Genomic DNA, 15,364 nt, shown 5'->3' on the forward strand with positions numbered 1-15,364 from the left:
GTATTTGGAGGAGAAAGACTTCAGGTGATAAGGGATGTGACTCCTTCCTGCCTTCTTTATTCACAAAACAGCCCTAGTGGTCACAGTAGCCCACCTCCTTCGCTGAATCCTATACAAAGCAGAGGAGCATACTCGGGGAAAGACTGCCAGGCTGACTTTACTACCTGCCTCCAAAATAAAAAAAAAAAAGCACCAATATCTTCTAATTTCCATTGATCCTTTTCCAATTCAAACAGCAAACGCACAGGTGCCCAAAGCTCTGGCCTTCCAAGGTCACTCTAGTTGACAACGAACCCTCATTTGTGTCAAAAGTCACTCAACAGGGGTTGGCACTGTGGCATGGCACGGTAAACCTCTGCCTGCAGCACTGGCACCCTCTATGGGTGGTGGTTCGGTTCCCAGCTGCTCTGCTTCTGATCCAGCTCCCCAATGGTGTGCCTGGGAGAACTGTGATGGTGGTTCAAGTGCCTGGGAGGGGTGGAGGGGTCTGGGTGAAACTCCTGACTCCTCTCTCTGTCGCATTCTATTATAATGCTAAAAAGCCCTGTTATGTCACATAAAACGAAATTTTAAAAACCTCACCACTGCTTGAAGTAATGTGGCCTAAACTTCAGGCCAACTTTCACAGCCAAGTCTGTGGACTCTGTCTGAAGTAGCTATGAGCAACGGACAGCCTCTAGAGTGTATACTCATAAAACAAGCAGGAGCCTGCACAGTGATTCATGCAATCTACCAGCTCCACCGTAACAACAGTACATTCACGGAATAGACACCGAAAGTCTCTACACTGAGGCTAAATCCGCACAGGAGTAACAGACCAACACCCGGTACTAGGCACGTAATAAAATACTTCCCCTTCTTAAAGGACACTCCACCTCCAATTAGACCCAATCCAGTTCTGTTCTCGCTGACTGGTAAACTATTCTATTTCAGAATCCAACCACTTCTTAGGCATACCGATGATCACGCAGGGGACACAGTCATTAGTAGTGACTGAAAATTCCCTGGTTCATGAAAGAAACCCATTAGATGAGACACAAGAAATTTCCAAACCCCGGATAGGCAAGGCCTACACCCCTGATCAGCATAAAGCAGTTACAGAAGGTATGACGACTCCACATCCTTGAGCAGCTCTTAAGATGAAGGGGCACAAATGTCTGCCGGGGGAATGACACAGGATAAAGCAAAGGCAGTTAGCCACACCTCCCAACCCTTCACACCTTTATCTGCCTCCCCGTCAAATCAAATGAACCTTTCCCCAGGAAGTGCATCCCCCTACTTGGGACCTGGCAAGGTATAATACGACACCTCCCCTTATGAAAGCCATCAGAGGCCATAACTAGCAGGGGCTCACGCGTTCTGAAGATGCAGAGAACAGAATGCAGATCAATCACTCTCTCTCCTCTCTTACACTCACTCACTCTCTCACTGTCACTTTTTCTCTTCCTGGTCTACTCTATCCTGTAACATGACTGTGGATGTCTCTGAATTTCTTACCTTTTAAATAAACCTATCACTTTAATCTATAACAGTACCTGTGCATAAAATGCTTTTTCAGAGGCAAGAATGTATAAGGTGCCCAACCCAGCCCAAACATCTGTGTAACCCACAAGCTAAGTGTACACTAAAGACTATAAAGTTCAAATTTAAATGCTCTTCAAATATCATTACAGGAAATTATGTGATTATAACCCCAATCTCCAAGACCTGAGTTCTAGCAGCCTTTTTGCTTCAAGCAATACGTGATAGTACAAATTTCCAGAATAAGAAATATTGTGAAAGTGGGGGTTCTCAGGAGCTAACACATTTATTACTTAACCCTAGTCACGTTTCTTCTTGACTCAGATGACCTTGCATCTAAATGAAATGAAGGAAAAAGATGGGACAGAAAACAGACAGATAATCCTGGAAGACAGGTAATAATGAAGGAAGAAGAAGCAGTTGGACCAGCACAGAAGCGGGATTTTGAATTCCTCTCCTCTCCTTTCTGTAAAACTATAAAGGAAGCTTTGGAGCACCTTCTGCCATTTGCATTCAATATATACATTTCATTTCAAGGAAAGGCCTGTGAACAGTGAACCTGGTGTTGACCAGAAGACATCCCCAGGTAATCTCCCACAGGAAGACTTCCAGAAACCATCAGTGCCATAACGAAAGCTGAGGTTCCTACAAGGAACTCAGACTACACAGACAAGTTCAACCGACCAGGCAGACACCACTACAGAGCCAGGAATGCGAAAACACTCCCTGTGCGCTCCACAGCTACTAGAAGAGGACAGAAAATGCTGTGGACAGAAAGGACAAATGGTACAAACAGAAGGACACCCATGCGAGTCATCAGGTGCCCAAGGCAGAGCCAGGTCCCCCAGTGCACTCACTGCACGTCCATGGCACAGGCCATCCTCCCCCGCTGCCATGTGCTCCTCTCTCATGCCCCACCTGCACTTCCTGCCAGCCTCCAGAGACCACCAACACACACAGGATGAGCCCAGGGACAGAGGAAACAGAAAGCAGGCTTTAGAGATCCCTTCCAGCATTTCTTCAAAGACAAGAATCCAAAGCAGAGTAGGGTAATGGAGGCGGGTGTGGCTGGGCAGATCTAGAAGAGCAGAGGCGGAGAGAAGTTACAAATGTGATCCAAGCAAGGCCAACAGGATTACAGAAAACAAGAAGCAAGAACATTGTGTAATGGGAACTCGGGTATCGGCAATTACAAACTGCATTATTCATCAGCACACCAAAGCTAAGCTCAATCTTCATGGAAGCACACCACTGCTTTCTCACCCCAAAGCCCCTGGTCAGCGCTCCACCCCACTACCTGTCACAACCTCCTTCCCACCCGCCATACTCACTACACTCCACTCAAAAGACAGCCAGGGAACCAACCAGCGCTAAGGCCTGGGATGAGGGGGCACAGGCCCTCCTTGTCTTTGGTTCCTGGTGTGGAGTTCCCACACTTTAGTGTTGCTCAGTGACACTGTGAAGTCACCAACATCCCGAGAGCACACGAAAGCACCATGGGGGCAGAGGTGAGAGGGAGGTGTTCCAGGCACCCCTGGGAGTGGGAGGATGGTGGTCCTCGGCACCCGAAAGCCTCACAGGGTGGGAGAGAAGGCAGGGAGATGTAGGAAGATGGTCCTTGGCACGGAAAAGCCTCATGGGGCGGGGGAGAAGAGGGAGGGGAGCACATGAAAACCCCATGGGGGCAGAGGTGGGGGCTGGTCTTGACATGTGAAAGCCTCATGAGGGCAGAGGGTGAGGGGAGGTGGTCTTGGCCTGTGAAGGCCTCCTGGGGGCCTCTTGGGGACAGGGGGAGAGGAGGGAGGCGGTCCTTGGCACTGCTCATGGTGCCCTGTGCAGGTGTCCCCAGTCCTAGCCACCTTTACGCCCCTCCAAGCAAGGCACAGTTTTCTGCCAACCTTCTGCCTAGAACAACTAGGGCAGTAGGCAGCTGTTATCCAGTGGCAGCTGGCGGCCTGTCTTCATGACCGTTACCAAGAGGGCAGGAGCAGTAGGAATGGCAAGAAACAGGACAAGGTGGTACAGCACTTGTCAGAGTGAATCCAAGAAGTGGCCCGCAACACACAAGGCCAAAGTCTGGTTGGATGGCTCTGCAACCACCAGGCCACTCCTGTCCAACCTGCTCCCACACTAGCTACACAAGCACTTCATCACCTCACAGAGACAGACAAACCGGCATAAAAAGGGGGCTACAGGATCCTGTCAGGAGAGAGTAACTGGAAATGTCACACATACATTTTAGGGTTTGTGTTCTCCTGTGGAGAAGGCCATGTCATCTGATTGGCTGACGCCACGTAGGGTCATCTGCTCTGGCTGTAATCCAGAAGCAGAGCCTGGAGACCTCATCACTGACCCATTCACCCCAGCAATCTCCCCAAAATCCTGGACAAAGCCCTTGGAAAGTTAGCTCCTCGCCCCCACACCCAACACTGTGAGCCTGACGGGCAGGCGGGATCTACACGTCCCAACTTGCCTATGGCCGGGCTCGGCTGCCAAGGCTCTCCGTGACAACTGCCTTCATGAGGACACATCTCCCCTGCACGAGGCCTTTGGGACCAGAGGAGGAGTTCTCAAACACATCCTGAGAGCACAGGGGAAAGGCAAACACTGCTGTGAGCCTCCAGCTTCTCGGCCACCTGAGCATCTCACTGGCAACAGGGAGAGTGAGGAAAGAGTTGACAGACACCCACGGCCAAGGTCCATCAAAAAGGGCAGTCCTGGCCCCCCTTGACCCTGAAATGACCTCTGATTCAGGCTGGGTGGATAGACTGTCACCCAAGCAGGTGGCCTGAAGAGCACCACAGGACACAACAGGAGCCAAAATGCTGTTCCACACAGCGGGGATGCCTGCTTGCTCTCTACTATAAAGCTTCTTCACTAAAGAACTGTTCATCCGAAAGGCCCTGGGAAACACACCGTAGACACTTAACATGGAAGACACACAAAGGACTATTTGTAATTGGTCCATAAATATTCGCATCCTCTCCCTATAAAAAGAGCCTTGGCAAAGGACTCAGGAAGTGAAAATTAAACAGAATTGCTTCAGTTACTGTCCTAGGGAATTACGCATCCTCCATAAACTGCTTCTTATAAAATAGTCCTCCCACTTTTTATGGGAAATACATCATTTCTGTAGAGATTTCTGGTTTTCTCCATATAGCCCAACAGTGGTGGCGTCAGGTAGATGGAGTCACCTACCAGGAGAGAGACAATTTTCTACAAATGATCACGAGGCATGGTCGCGCAGCAGTCCCCAAGGTGAAGCAGCGGGCACACACTTGTCCCTGCAGGTCTGCAGGCCCCGCCTGCCTACACGGACAGCAGGTGCACAATGAGAGGACCAGGTGGCTGCCCCAGTCCACACAGTCAGGGTTTCAACTACCAAACTGTTAAACATCTTGTGTTCAGTTGTAAAACTTCTGCTCTAAGCAAGAGATCTCTGCCAACATCTGGTGAAAATCTAAAGCTAACTGCTTATTGAGGAGTTCCCCGCTGCATTTAATTAAACCACTTCTCTGTATCTCACCAAAACATCATGTGAGTCAAACTTAAAAGTGAATCAGCTGTGTCAGAAAGTACCCCAAAATTCCATCACAAATGAACTCTGAACTTAAAAAAATGATTTAAAAAGTCTAAAATACACATGGCTGATTTTGCCCATCTGCATAAATGACCTGGATCCAATTACACTCATGTTTTCTATTTTATTTTGAATGATGTTTACATAGTTCACAAGGACAGACAACCATGCAAACAACTGATTCGGGTGGGGAGGGTTGAGGAACGGGGGCAAGTGGATTAGACAATTGTTTCCAATTTTTTCTTCTTCCTGCACTGGAGGGAGGAGAGAAGAGCATTGCTCCGAGCAGCCTATCGGCATCAAGGGCCAGGGATGGGGATGTCCACTCGATGCCATCCTAGGCATCAAGGGTACTGCACGAGTGCTTTGGATGGTCCGGAAATGCTGCTGATTTTGTTGCCCCAAGGTTGAGAAATCCTTCCAAGGTCCACTGGGTGACAGAGTCCACCTCAGAGTCTCCCCTCGCCCAGATGCTTGCTGTCAAAGCTTGACAGGGAGAGCTGACAAATTTGTTCTGTCCTCCACTGTACTAGAGCCCTCTGTAGGCTTCATGGTCTGTCACGCCCTGCAGGTGTATCTGCGTGTGTCGTCCACGGCACCAGCAGCAGCAACCGAGAAGGTCCAATTTCGACAAATGCACTCCCCAATCACACCACATATCCTGTAACTTTCCCATGGTGGAAATTTTGAGACCAGCCACCCAGTTGAAGGGAATCCACAAAAAAAATCACCAAAGCTGACACCAAACCTGAATCCTGTGTGTGGCAGCCAGTGCGGGGTACTGCTTCATCACCCACATCAGCCTGTACCAACAGGGGTGCATGAGGCTGCCTGGTCAGTTCTGTCTCATGCCCCAGCTCATATGCAAATCAAAAGATGCTGGGACCCAGTCCATCTCTGCTCTCACGCACGCCAGCCAGAACTGACACCTAGACAGAACAGCCCCCAGTAGCCAAGGAGCCCTGTCCCCAGCCTCGACTCCTGAACATGCCACTTTGTGCACCAGGCTGGTCCAGTTCATCCCACATCCCATTCGGCTCCGGTACACACCAACAGCTGCTGCAGCCTAGCTCGGCCTGACCAACACCACTATCCAGCACACACTGATGCCAGCGATGCTACCACCTGTCCAGCAGGCCCACCTCTAGCCCTGGTTCTCATGTTCACCAACAGCAGTTACAGCCCGTCAGAGAGGGCCAACAGCTTCCCTACTAGCCTCACTTCCACTCCCAGGTCTTGTTTGTCCAGTGCTCTAGCCTGACAGGATTTGCCTCATCCCACTCCCCACCTCCATCCCAGCACTTGTCAGCTCACATTGCCGCAAAGCCCAACCACCATGCACTTACTCTGGCTCATGCACGCACCAGTGGATGTGGTTGCTTAGCCCAGCCTGGCTCTCTCCCTAAAGCAGTTGACATGCAGGCCAATGTGGGTTGTAGCCGTGCCCAGCCTGATTTGCCCCAAGTCTCAGCACTCATTCCCACCAGCAGGAGCAGGGGCCTAGCAGGGGAGCACCCACAGCTTCCCAGTTGGGCTTGTCCCTCTTCCCCCACCAAGGGCTCTTAGGTGTGCTGCTGGGTGCTGCAACCCAGGCTGGCAGGGCCCAACTCACCTCCACATTTGCTGGTGGGTGTTGCAGCCTGGCTCACCGGCCTGCCCCCAGTTCCAGTTCACACTGGCGCGTGCTGTGGCCTAACCTAGCCCTGGGAGCCCTCTGTCCAGGCACTAATGTGGACTGCCTGCTGCTGCAACCCAACCTGGCCTATCCCACACCCCATCCTGGTTCTCACATGAGCCACTGGGTGCTATGGACTGACCCATCCCGGCCCACTCCCAGCACTGACCCACATGAATGCCAGCAGGTATGGTAACCTGGCCTGGTCTGGGCTGCCCTCAGCCGCAGTTCTTGTGCTCACCTACAGGGACAGCATCTTCACACAGGGGTTCCCCAAGCGCCTCTATCAGGTCACCTCCCAGTGGCAGACCTCGTGCATACCCTTGGGTCCAGGGCCCAGCCCGACTTGGCCCACCTCCTATCCTGGCAGGTTGAAGTATCCTTGCCCAACTGGTCCACACCCATTCTGGCTCTTTCCAGTTTGTGCTACAGCCCAGTCCTGCCTGGCCCACTCCCAAACCCAGCCTTCACAGGGTTCAGCAGGTGCCAAGACCTAGCCCAGCATGTCCTACACCCACCCCTGGTTCTCACAAGCACCAGCGGCTGCTGAAACCTAGCCCAGTATGGCACCCATGCCGAGGGATGCTGCGGCCATGTCCAGCCAGTTGGCTGCCCCCTTCTGGCTCTCAGGCTCACCAGCGGAAATTGCAGTCCAACAGGAGTGTCCTCTTAGCTCCCTAACCAGATTCACTCCCAGCCACAGACCTTGCACATGCTGCTGGTTGCTCTGACTCAGCCCAGCATAGCCCTTCCCTCAGCTTGGCCTTTGCCTTTGACTACTGCAGCCTGGCTTAGTCCAGTGCACCCCACTCCCAACTCTTGCTGGTGGGTGCTACAGCTTAGCCTTGCCCAGCCTGCCCTCAATCCCTGGCTTTCCTACATACTGGTAGGTGTGACAGTCTAGCCCAGAATGGCCCACACCCCATTCTGGCTCCTGCGCATGCCAGCGTGCTACTGCTGGCCCCGTTCTGTCTGCCCTGCCCTGCAAGCTAGCCCATACACCTGCCAGCAAGTGGGGCAGTCTTGCCCGGGATGACCAAACCCAGCCCTGACTCACACGCTCCCCAGCATGAACTGTGGCTCACCAGGGGAGTTCCCCATCAGGTCCACTCCCAGACCCAGATCTCACGGGTGCCTGTGGGTGCTAGCTAGGCCCTTCCCCGGCATAATCCACCCTCCACTCTCCACCTTTATGTGTGCTGCTGGACTTTGTTACTTGGCTTCCCCGATTCCCAAATCTGGGGTGAACCTTCCGGTGCTACATCCCAGACGAGCATGTGAAGTTCTAAATCCTAATACTCATGAATGTTGGTCAGTTCCATATTTGTACCCTTTTGGTCCATCATCACCCCCAGCTCTTGAAATAACAGCAGATATTTCAGTCCCACATTTACAAACCCACATATTCTCCTCAGAATCTGCACCCCCCCCCCCGAGACCTGCATTCTGATTAGTGTCATGGCCCTGCCTGATGTGATCCATCCTTTGCCCCAATACTACTGGCAGGTCCCGTGGTCCAGGCCTGCCAGGTAGCCCCCTAGACTTAGCTTTCATGTGCCCTGTGGTACATTAAGCTGCCATCACCTTTCACCATCACAGTTCCAATCACTGCTGTTTCACTCACCTAGCTGCCTGTAACACATCTCTAGCAGTAACAGAAGACGGTCCCACACACATGGCTTTGGCCTTCCCTGTTATCCCCTCATGGCCACCTTGAATGTGAACTGGTAGATGAAAGATCCCTCTACCTCTGCCTCATTCAAACCCTATCTTCCAAGTGAAATTTTTAATATATATTTTTTAAAAGGTAGGATGAGCACCATGGCACAGCAGGCTAAGCCTCCATCCATCTGTGGCACTCAAATTCCATATGCCTGCCAGATTGAGTCCTGGATGCTTCACTTTCAACTCAGCCCCCAGCTGACATGCCTAAGAAAGCAGCAGAAAATGCCCAAGTCCTTGGGCCCCAGCATCCACATGTGAGACCCAGAAGAAGCTCCTGGCTCCTGGCTTCTAAGCAGCCCAGCACTGGTCATTACAATATTTGGGGAGAGAACAAGTGGATGGAAGATCCCTTGCTCTCTTTCCTTCTCCTTCTGAATCTGCCTTTCAAATAAAAGTGAATAAATTCTAAAAAGGAAAGGGAAAAAATGGAAGAGGAGCCACAGCCAGAGACAGAACAAGCCAGAAAGTGTACTGTTCCTGAGGGGACGTGTGCCCTGAATGCAAGCCACCAGCTCAGAGACACTGAAATATAAGACACAGCATTTTGCAACACCAAATGTGAGCAACTTACACAATCAGTTCATTTCACAGTTACTTTGGTTGAACTGCTACACTGCATTGAACAGGTTCACTGAACAGGTCCACCAGATGCCGGCCGATGCCTGTTAGTGTACAAGAGCCAAATCAGCCAAAAAAAATGAGAAAGCCCACTTCATGAAGAGGAATTTACAATAGCTGTGGACACGAAGCAGACAGCAGGCACACAGGACAGCTGTGTCCAGCCCACCATGTGGGCCCAAGACGAGCACCCAGCAACCTTTACAATCTGTCATTCCATCCTCTGAGCCAAGGGAGGATCCCCATTAGGAAGGAAGCCAGAGGGGCCCAGCACAATGGCTGAGTGGCTAAATCCTTGCCTTGCACATGCCGGAATCCCGTATGGGTGGTGGTTCAAGTCTGGGTTGCTCTACTTGCCATCCAGCTTGCTGCTTGTGTCCTGGGAGAATGGCAGAGGAAGGCCCAAAGCTTGGGACCCTGTACCCACATGGGAGACCTGGGAGAGGCTTCTGGCTCCTGGCTTCAGATTAGCCATTGTGATCACCTGGGGAGTGAAACAGCGGACGAAGATCTTCCTCTCTGTCTCTCCTCCTCTATATATATATAACTTTGCAATAAAAATAAATAAATCTTAAAGGAGAAAAGGAGGTCAGATGGTCAGATCCTTCTCAGTATCATCACCATTAAGTGAGCAAAGGAAGCAAAGCTGGCACCTTTGACCCTAGTCCTATCCCCTGGCACCTGCCCCAGGGAAGCAAAAGGGTGGGGACTCTGGCATGGCAATTCTTACCTGGTAAGACTGGCAGAAAAGTGGGTTGACGGTTCTTCTTGAACTCAATGGGAGACACGGGTTGGAAAGTCCCCCCACCCCAGGATTCAATGGGAGACACGGGGTAGAAAGCCTCCCCCACACACAGGATTCAGTGGAAAGCCCCCCTCTCAGGATTTAGTGGGAGACATGAGATGGAAAGTGCCCCCCCCCAGGATTCAATGGGAGACACGTGGTGGAAAGCCTCCCCATCCCAGGATTCAGTGGGAGACACGAAGTGGAAAGGTTCCCCCCCATCCCAGGATTCAGTGGGAGACATGCAATGGAAAGTCCCCTTCCTGCCCCAGAATTCAGTGGGAGACACGCGGTGGAAAGCCCCCTCCCCGCCCCAAGATTCGCATGCGGACTGCAGTGCAGTGTCGACAGAGGACGGAAGTACAGTAAGGAAGGCAGGAAATCACAGCTGCCACAGGTGCCTGGCACTGCACCTTGCTCCTGGCACAAAGAAGCAAAGTTAGGAGCCATTGCTGAATGCAATGTCCACAACTCTGCCTAGCGGGAAAGAGACATGGAAGCCTCGCGGCTGCTGCCAAGGATGGGCACACACCAAGTGGCCTTGGCTACAGACGCCAAAACCAGCAGGGCCAGGGATGACAAAGGGTGGGAAGGTAGGACAGACACGCAGCATAAGGACATCAGAGGCTTTTCAACAAGAAACTATCTTCCCAGGGAGAGAGGCTAAGTGGCATCTTCGATCTAAGCAGTGTTCCTGGCAGTCAGAAACAGGAAACTCCAAGTGGGTTAGCCTCCAACGGTCTGGTTCACACATGCCCAGTAAGAGATGCCAAGGATCTTGAGAGGGGCAACAGCAGGAGCAGACCCCCATGCCTCTGGAAAATCCTGTGACATGCACAGCACTGACACGGGTCTGTGCACAGTGCCGTCCTGTGACACACACAGCGATGATGTGGGTCTGTGTAGGGCACTGTCCTGTGACACACACAGCGCTGACACACGTCTGTGCACACCCCACTCAAAGTACACCAAGCCATACCCTCACATACACTACTCCCTGAGAAAGCAGGACCAGGCCACGCCACCCAGTGGAGCCATGCGGAGGTCTGTATTTTGAGCCCTCACGGTGGGCTGGACCAGTTTCTGCCTACGTAACTTCTCCACCTATGCATCCTCTCTTTGTCTCCCCCAAGGCCACGATGCTGAGAAATTCCCGCATCATACTCACGCAGATGAGGACCAATATACATGAGCTGTTGCAAGTTACTCAAAGGATACTACTCCACGCTCTGGCACAGACACAAACATGCATCTTCCCTGGCCATCTAACACTGTTTTCAGAAACAGGTTCCATGTAATCCACTGTTATTTCTTGGTACACCTGCCTTCACATTACACAGGATCCCCACTTCTCTTTTATGAGAAAGAATAAAATCTTTTTAACAAACTGTCCAGCATCTCCGGAAACATTTTAAAACATAACGGGTGTCATTAACACATGTCCTCTAGAATTATTTGTCTTCCAAAGAACTGGCAATCGCATTTAGTAACACTCTCCCTCTTAAATAGATCTGTAATTTGCCTTTGCCTTGCCATTGTTTTGCAGAGGTGGGGAAGTTTTCTCTTTCAAACAAAACAGAGCCATTTGGGTACTCACAACTTCATTTAGGGGCTACACAAAACTATCAACTTAAGAAGTGGCCCACCAGGCCCAGCGTGTGGCCTAGTGGCTAAAGTCCTCGCCTTGAACATGCTGGGATCCCATATGGGAACAGGTTCTAATCCCAGCAGCCCCACTTCCCTTCTAGTTCCCTGCTTGTGGCCTGGGAAAGCAGTCGAGGACGGCCCAAAACTTTGGGACCCTGCACCCATGTGGGAGACTCGGAAGAGTTCCTGGCTTCAGATCAGTGCAGCTCCAGCCGTTGTGGTCACTTGGGTTGGGGAGTGAATCATCGGACAGAAGATCTTCCTCTCTGTCTCTCCTCCTCCCTATATACATCTGACTTTGCAATAAAAATTAAAAAAAAAAAAAAAGAGGTGGCCTGCCATACACTACTTTGAATATCAAATTTCTCTATGGCTTCTTGGAATCAGACCAAATGATATCATGGACCTCATATGACCCATAGCTGAATTTCCTCACTCTTTCAGTTAGGGCAAAATCGTAATGAATTTCTGGCTTCTGCTCTGATATGGTCACAGTCAGAGCTGATACTCATTGAAGGTCCCTGGAACCAAATGTAGTTAGAAGAGGCTTCTTTCCATTTCTGTGGTATATTGGGATAAACCACTGTTTGCAATGCCCGCATCCCATTCATTCACTCCTAGCTGCTCCACTTTCAAGCCAGTTCCTGGCTACTGCTCCTGGGAAGGAAGATGAACTAAGTATTTGCACCCTTGTCATCCACGTCGGAGAGCAGGATGGAGCTCTGGGACGCTTGGTCCAGCCTCTGTGACTATCTGGGGAACAAATCAGTCAATGGAGACAGAATGCCTCTCTTCCTCCTTCCTTTCTTGCCGTCTGTGTGCATAACTCTTCCTTTCAAATAAACAGCAAGAACAACAATGTTTTAAACAAGTATACTGAATAAGAGATGGGATAAAGCCTATTTATCAACAGCCAGGATAGACTAACTTACTGACTTCAAAAATACACGCTGGGGGCTACCAGCATGGCTCATCAGGCTGACCCTCCCCTAACGTTATGGTCCCGACTGTGTGCTGCACTATGCAATGTTTTAGCTATTCCCCCAGAAAAACCTGTTCTACTGCAGATGAATCCTCCTGGCTTCACGCAAACCATCCCCTCCCGTAACATTTATCAATGACTTGTAACGAGAAAATGAATGGCCTCCTTCAAACTGCTTCCTTCCTGGCACCCTTTTTTAAAACACATCATTGCTAAATTACCAAGCGGGAGGAACTCCAACAGCCTCAGGAACAAAAACCAGACTGACTCCATCTTACGGCAAGATGGGAGTCACACCATCTCACACCCTCTCGCCTACACATTCAGAGTGTTGAAACAGAATGTGGCGCTCCACACTGAGCGCCCAGAGGTGCTCAGTTTCAACGAGTGCAACCACAGAATTCTGCCACAAGTCCTTTCTCTGCAATCCTGTGTGTCAGTCCTCAGAGTAGGGACACATCAGAGGACCCTCGGGTCCTCCCAAGGCTGCCAGGCACGGCCCTGCTCCCCTCCTCACTGCCGCACCTGGCCTCCACAACCTTCTCGCATGCGTGCGCACCAGCTGGATTGGATCCAGAACATTTCTGCAACACCACGTTATGCATCCCCTGTTACAAAACGACTTGTCTTCCGAACTTCTCCTCCAAGCAACTTACATCAGCACAGGGGACAAGCTGCTCAAGTCAGCTAGCCTCACAAGTCTAAGAATCCCAGTCTTGTCCGTTTCCAAATCAAATGAAGGCTACTCGCAAAATGTGCTCACGGCATGTCTTCACACTGGCAATGCTTACTGCTTTCCCATTGACACGCATATAACAGGAGAAGCAGGAAGGGCAGCACAGGGCTGGTGGGAGCAAGAACGCCGGCACATGCATCCGACCACCGACGTGGGTCCTGCGTCTACTGCCCAGATGGGCTCACAGTACAAAAGGACACCACCAGACACTCCAACAGAACAATGAATTACTCAGACCTGATCATTTACTGATCATTCACAATCATTACCACAAATCACAAATCTACAGGTACTGTGCTCCCAATGCCAAAAAACGCCATGCCCTTAAACATGGAACCCAAAGTAAGAAAACTTCGCTTCTTCATTCAAAACTACAAACTTTGGTAAGCAGCTGGGTGGGGCACTGGGGTGGATAAAAGGTGGCAAGGGACGAGTGGGACCTTTGAGCTCGAATGTTCTCACAGCTATTCCCGCAAACCCGCATGCAAAGCACGCCAGTTACCGGCCACAGGAGGAGACTTACCTTCACTTCAGTTCACTTCTCAACTTGGCACAGGGATCAGTAGAAGTAGTGACAGATGACATCCCGTTTGGACAGAGAAAAGCTGAAAACGGGAATAGAAAAAAAAAAAGCATTTGGAAAGCAGCTACTTTTCCACCGCTTCGAACTCGGACTGCAGGAAGTCACTGGACAGGAGGAGGCACCGATCCACAGAACCAGGGCACAGCCTACACGCCTGGTACCCGAGACCTCCAGTAGAATGAGGGTGTCGTCCTCGCCCATCCCGCCAGCTGCCTCGGGCTCCCCCACGGAACGCCACTCAATGCCCACCCCACCCCGCCAGCCGCCGCGGGACACACCGTGAAGCCCGGCCACGCGAGGAAGCGGTAACGACCTCACGAAAACATGACGAGCAGGAGTCCCGCTGAGTCCCCTGGCTGTCTGTCCTCTCGCCGTGCTCCCCGCCCAGTCTCCCAGTCGGGTCTCTCGCCCTCGAGCCCCCTAACTGGGACGCACTCCCTCCGGGAAGCCTGCGTGAAACAGGGCGCAGGGCGCGCCGAGAGCTGGCAGGCGGCTGTCAGGCTGGCTCAGCCCGCTCCGCCGCCGCTCACACTCCGCCCACCTGGATCCCTCGGAGGCGCATCCAGAGGCGCACCCACAAAGTGAGCTGCCAAGCGCCCGTGCACCCTCCCCTCCCCCAGGCTCGGCCGGCGTACTTGCCGTGGAAGCAGCCGGGGAGCAGGGCCGCGCTCCGAGGGCGCACAGGTGAAGCCGCGGCGCACGCGCGCACGCGCCAGCCGCCGACAGCAGGCCAGCTGTGCGCCTGCACGCTCCCTGGGAGCCGAAAGGGCAGCGCCGGGAGCCGGGCAGGAACGAGCCGCGCGGCCGCTCCGCACCGGTTCCCTTCAGCGAATAAACCTCCCGGCACCCGGAACTCACCCGGAGGCCCAGCGCACACCAGCACGCACGCATCCTCCTACGCACACGTCCTCGGAGCTCCGAGGGCACCTCGGAACTCTGGGAAATGGAGTCCAGGCCCAGGCGCTCCTCGGCCTGTCAACCTGCTGGTCCTCCCCGAGGGTTAGGGCTAGCTTCAAAGCATCCAGCTCGGGGAGACTGAGGCCGTTGCTTTAGTACTGGCCCTGCCTTCCTTTCCCTCCGTCAGAAGGACTGGTGGGTGCTCATTTGGCTTGAACCAAATCCGTGAGGCCACTGCTGCTGACAGCAAATCCTGCCTTCTTCATAAGCTTCATAAACTTCTTCCTGAAAACTCATACCCACAGCCTCAACGGGGGTTCTCTCAATGCCTGTAACAACCACATAGCAAGTACTGTGAAAACACTAGAATTTTAGAGGATCGGCGGACGGCAGAGTTTAGCCTATAGACTTAAAGCTAAATTTTTATTGGCGTTTTGTGAGTGCTCACAGTTTGTTTTGCTTTGCTTTTTCCTGACTCATTTTACACCATTTTCAAGGGAACTGCATGGAGAGGTAGCATTCCTCAGTATCTCCTAGGAGCCAGATTAAGGACTAAATGCCACGCATCATCTCATTTAACTTTCATGTTAATTTGGGGACAATATTATCACTGAAT

General features: G+C 51.9%; 1 protein-coding gene across 1 annotated transcript in view; it reads right to left on the minus strand.

Moving 5' to 3' along the window:
• The window catches only part of LOC121157042 (zinc finger protein 717-like), a 36,186-nt gene extending 21,566 nt beyond the window's left edge, over window positions 1-14,620 (minus strand). Inside the window, exons 1-2 of the mRNA XM_040981025.1 lie at window positions 14,487-14,620; window positions 13,792-13,873 (exon numbers count right to left, since the gene is read on the minus strand). The gene's annotated coding sequence lies outside the window, so the exon portion shown is untranslated. The remainder of the gene's footprint in view (window positions 1-13,791; window positions 13,874-14,486) is intronic.
• Window positions 14,621-15,364: the final 744 nt, after the last annotated feature.

Source organism: Ochotona curzoniae, unplaced genomic scaffold (assembly GCF_017591425.1).
Source record: "Ochotona curzoniae isolate NIBS_2020 unplaced genomic scaffold, NIBS_Ocur_1.0 contig_3520, whole genome shotgun sequence".
NCBI classification, from domain to species: domain Eukaryota; kingdom Metazoa; phylum Chordata; class Mammalia; order Lagomorpha; family Ochotonidae; genus Ochotona; species Ochotona curzoniae.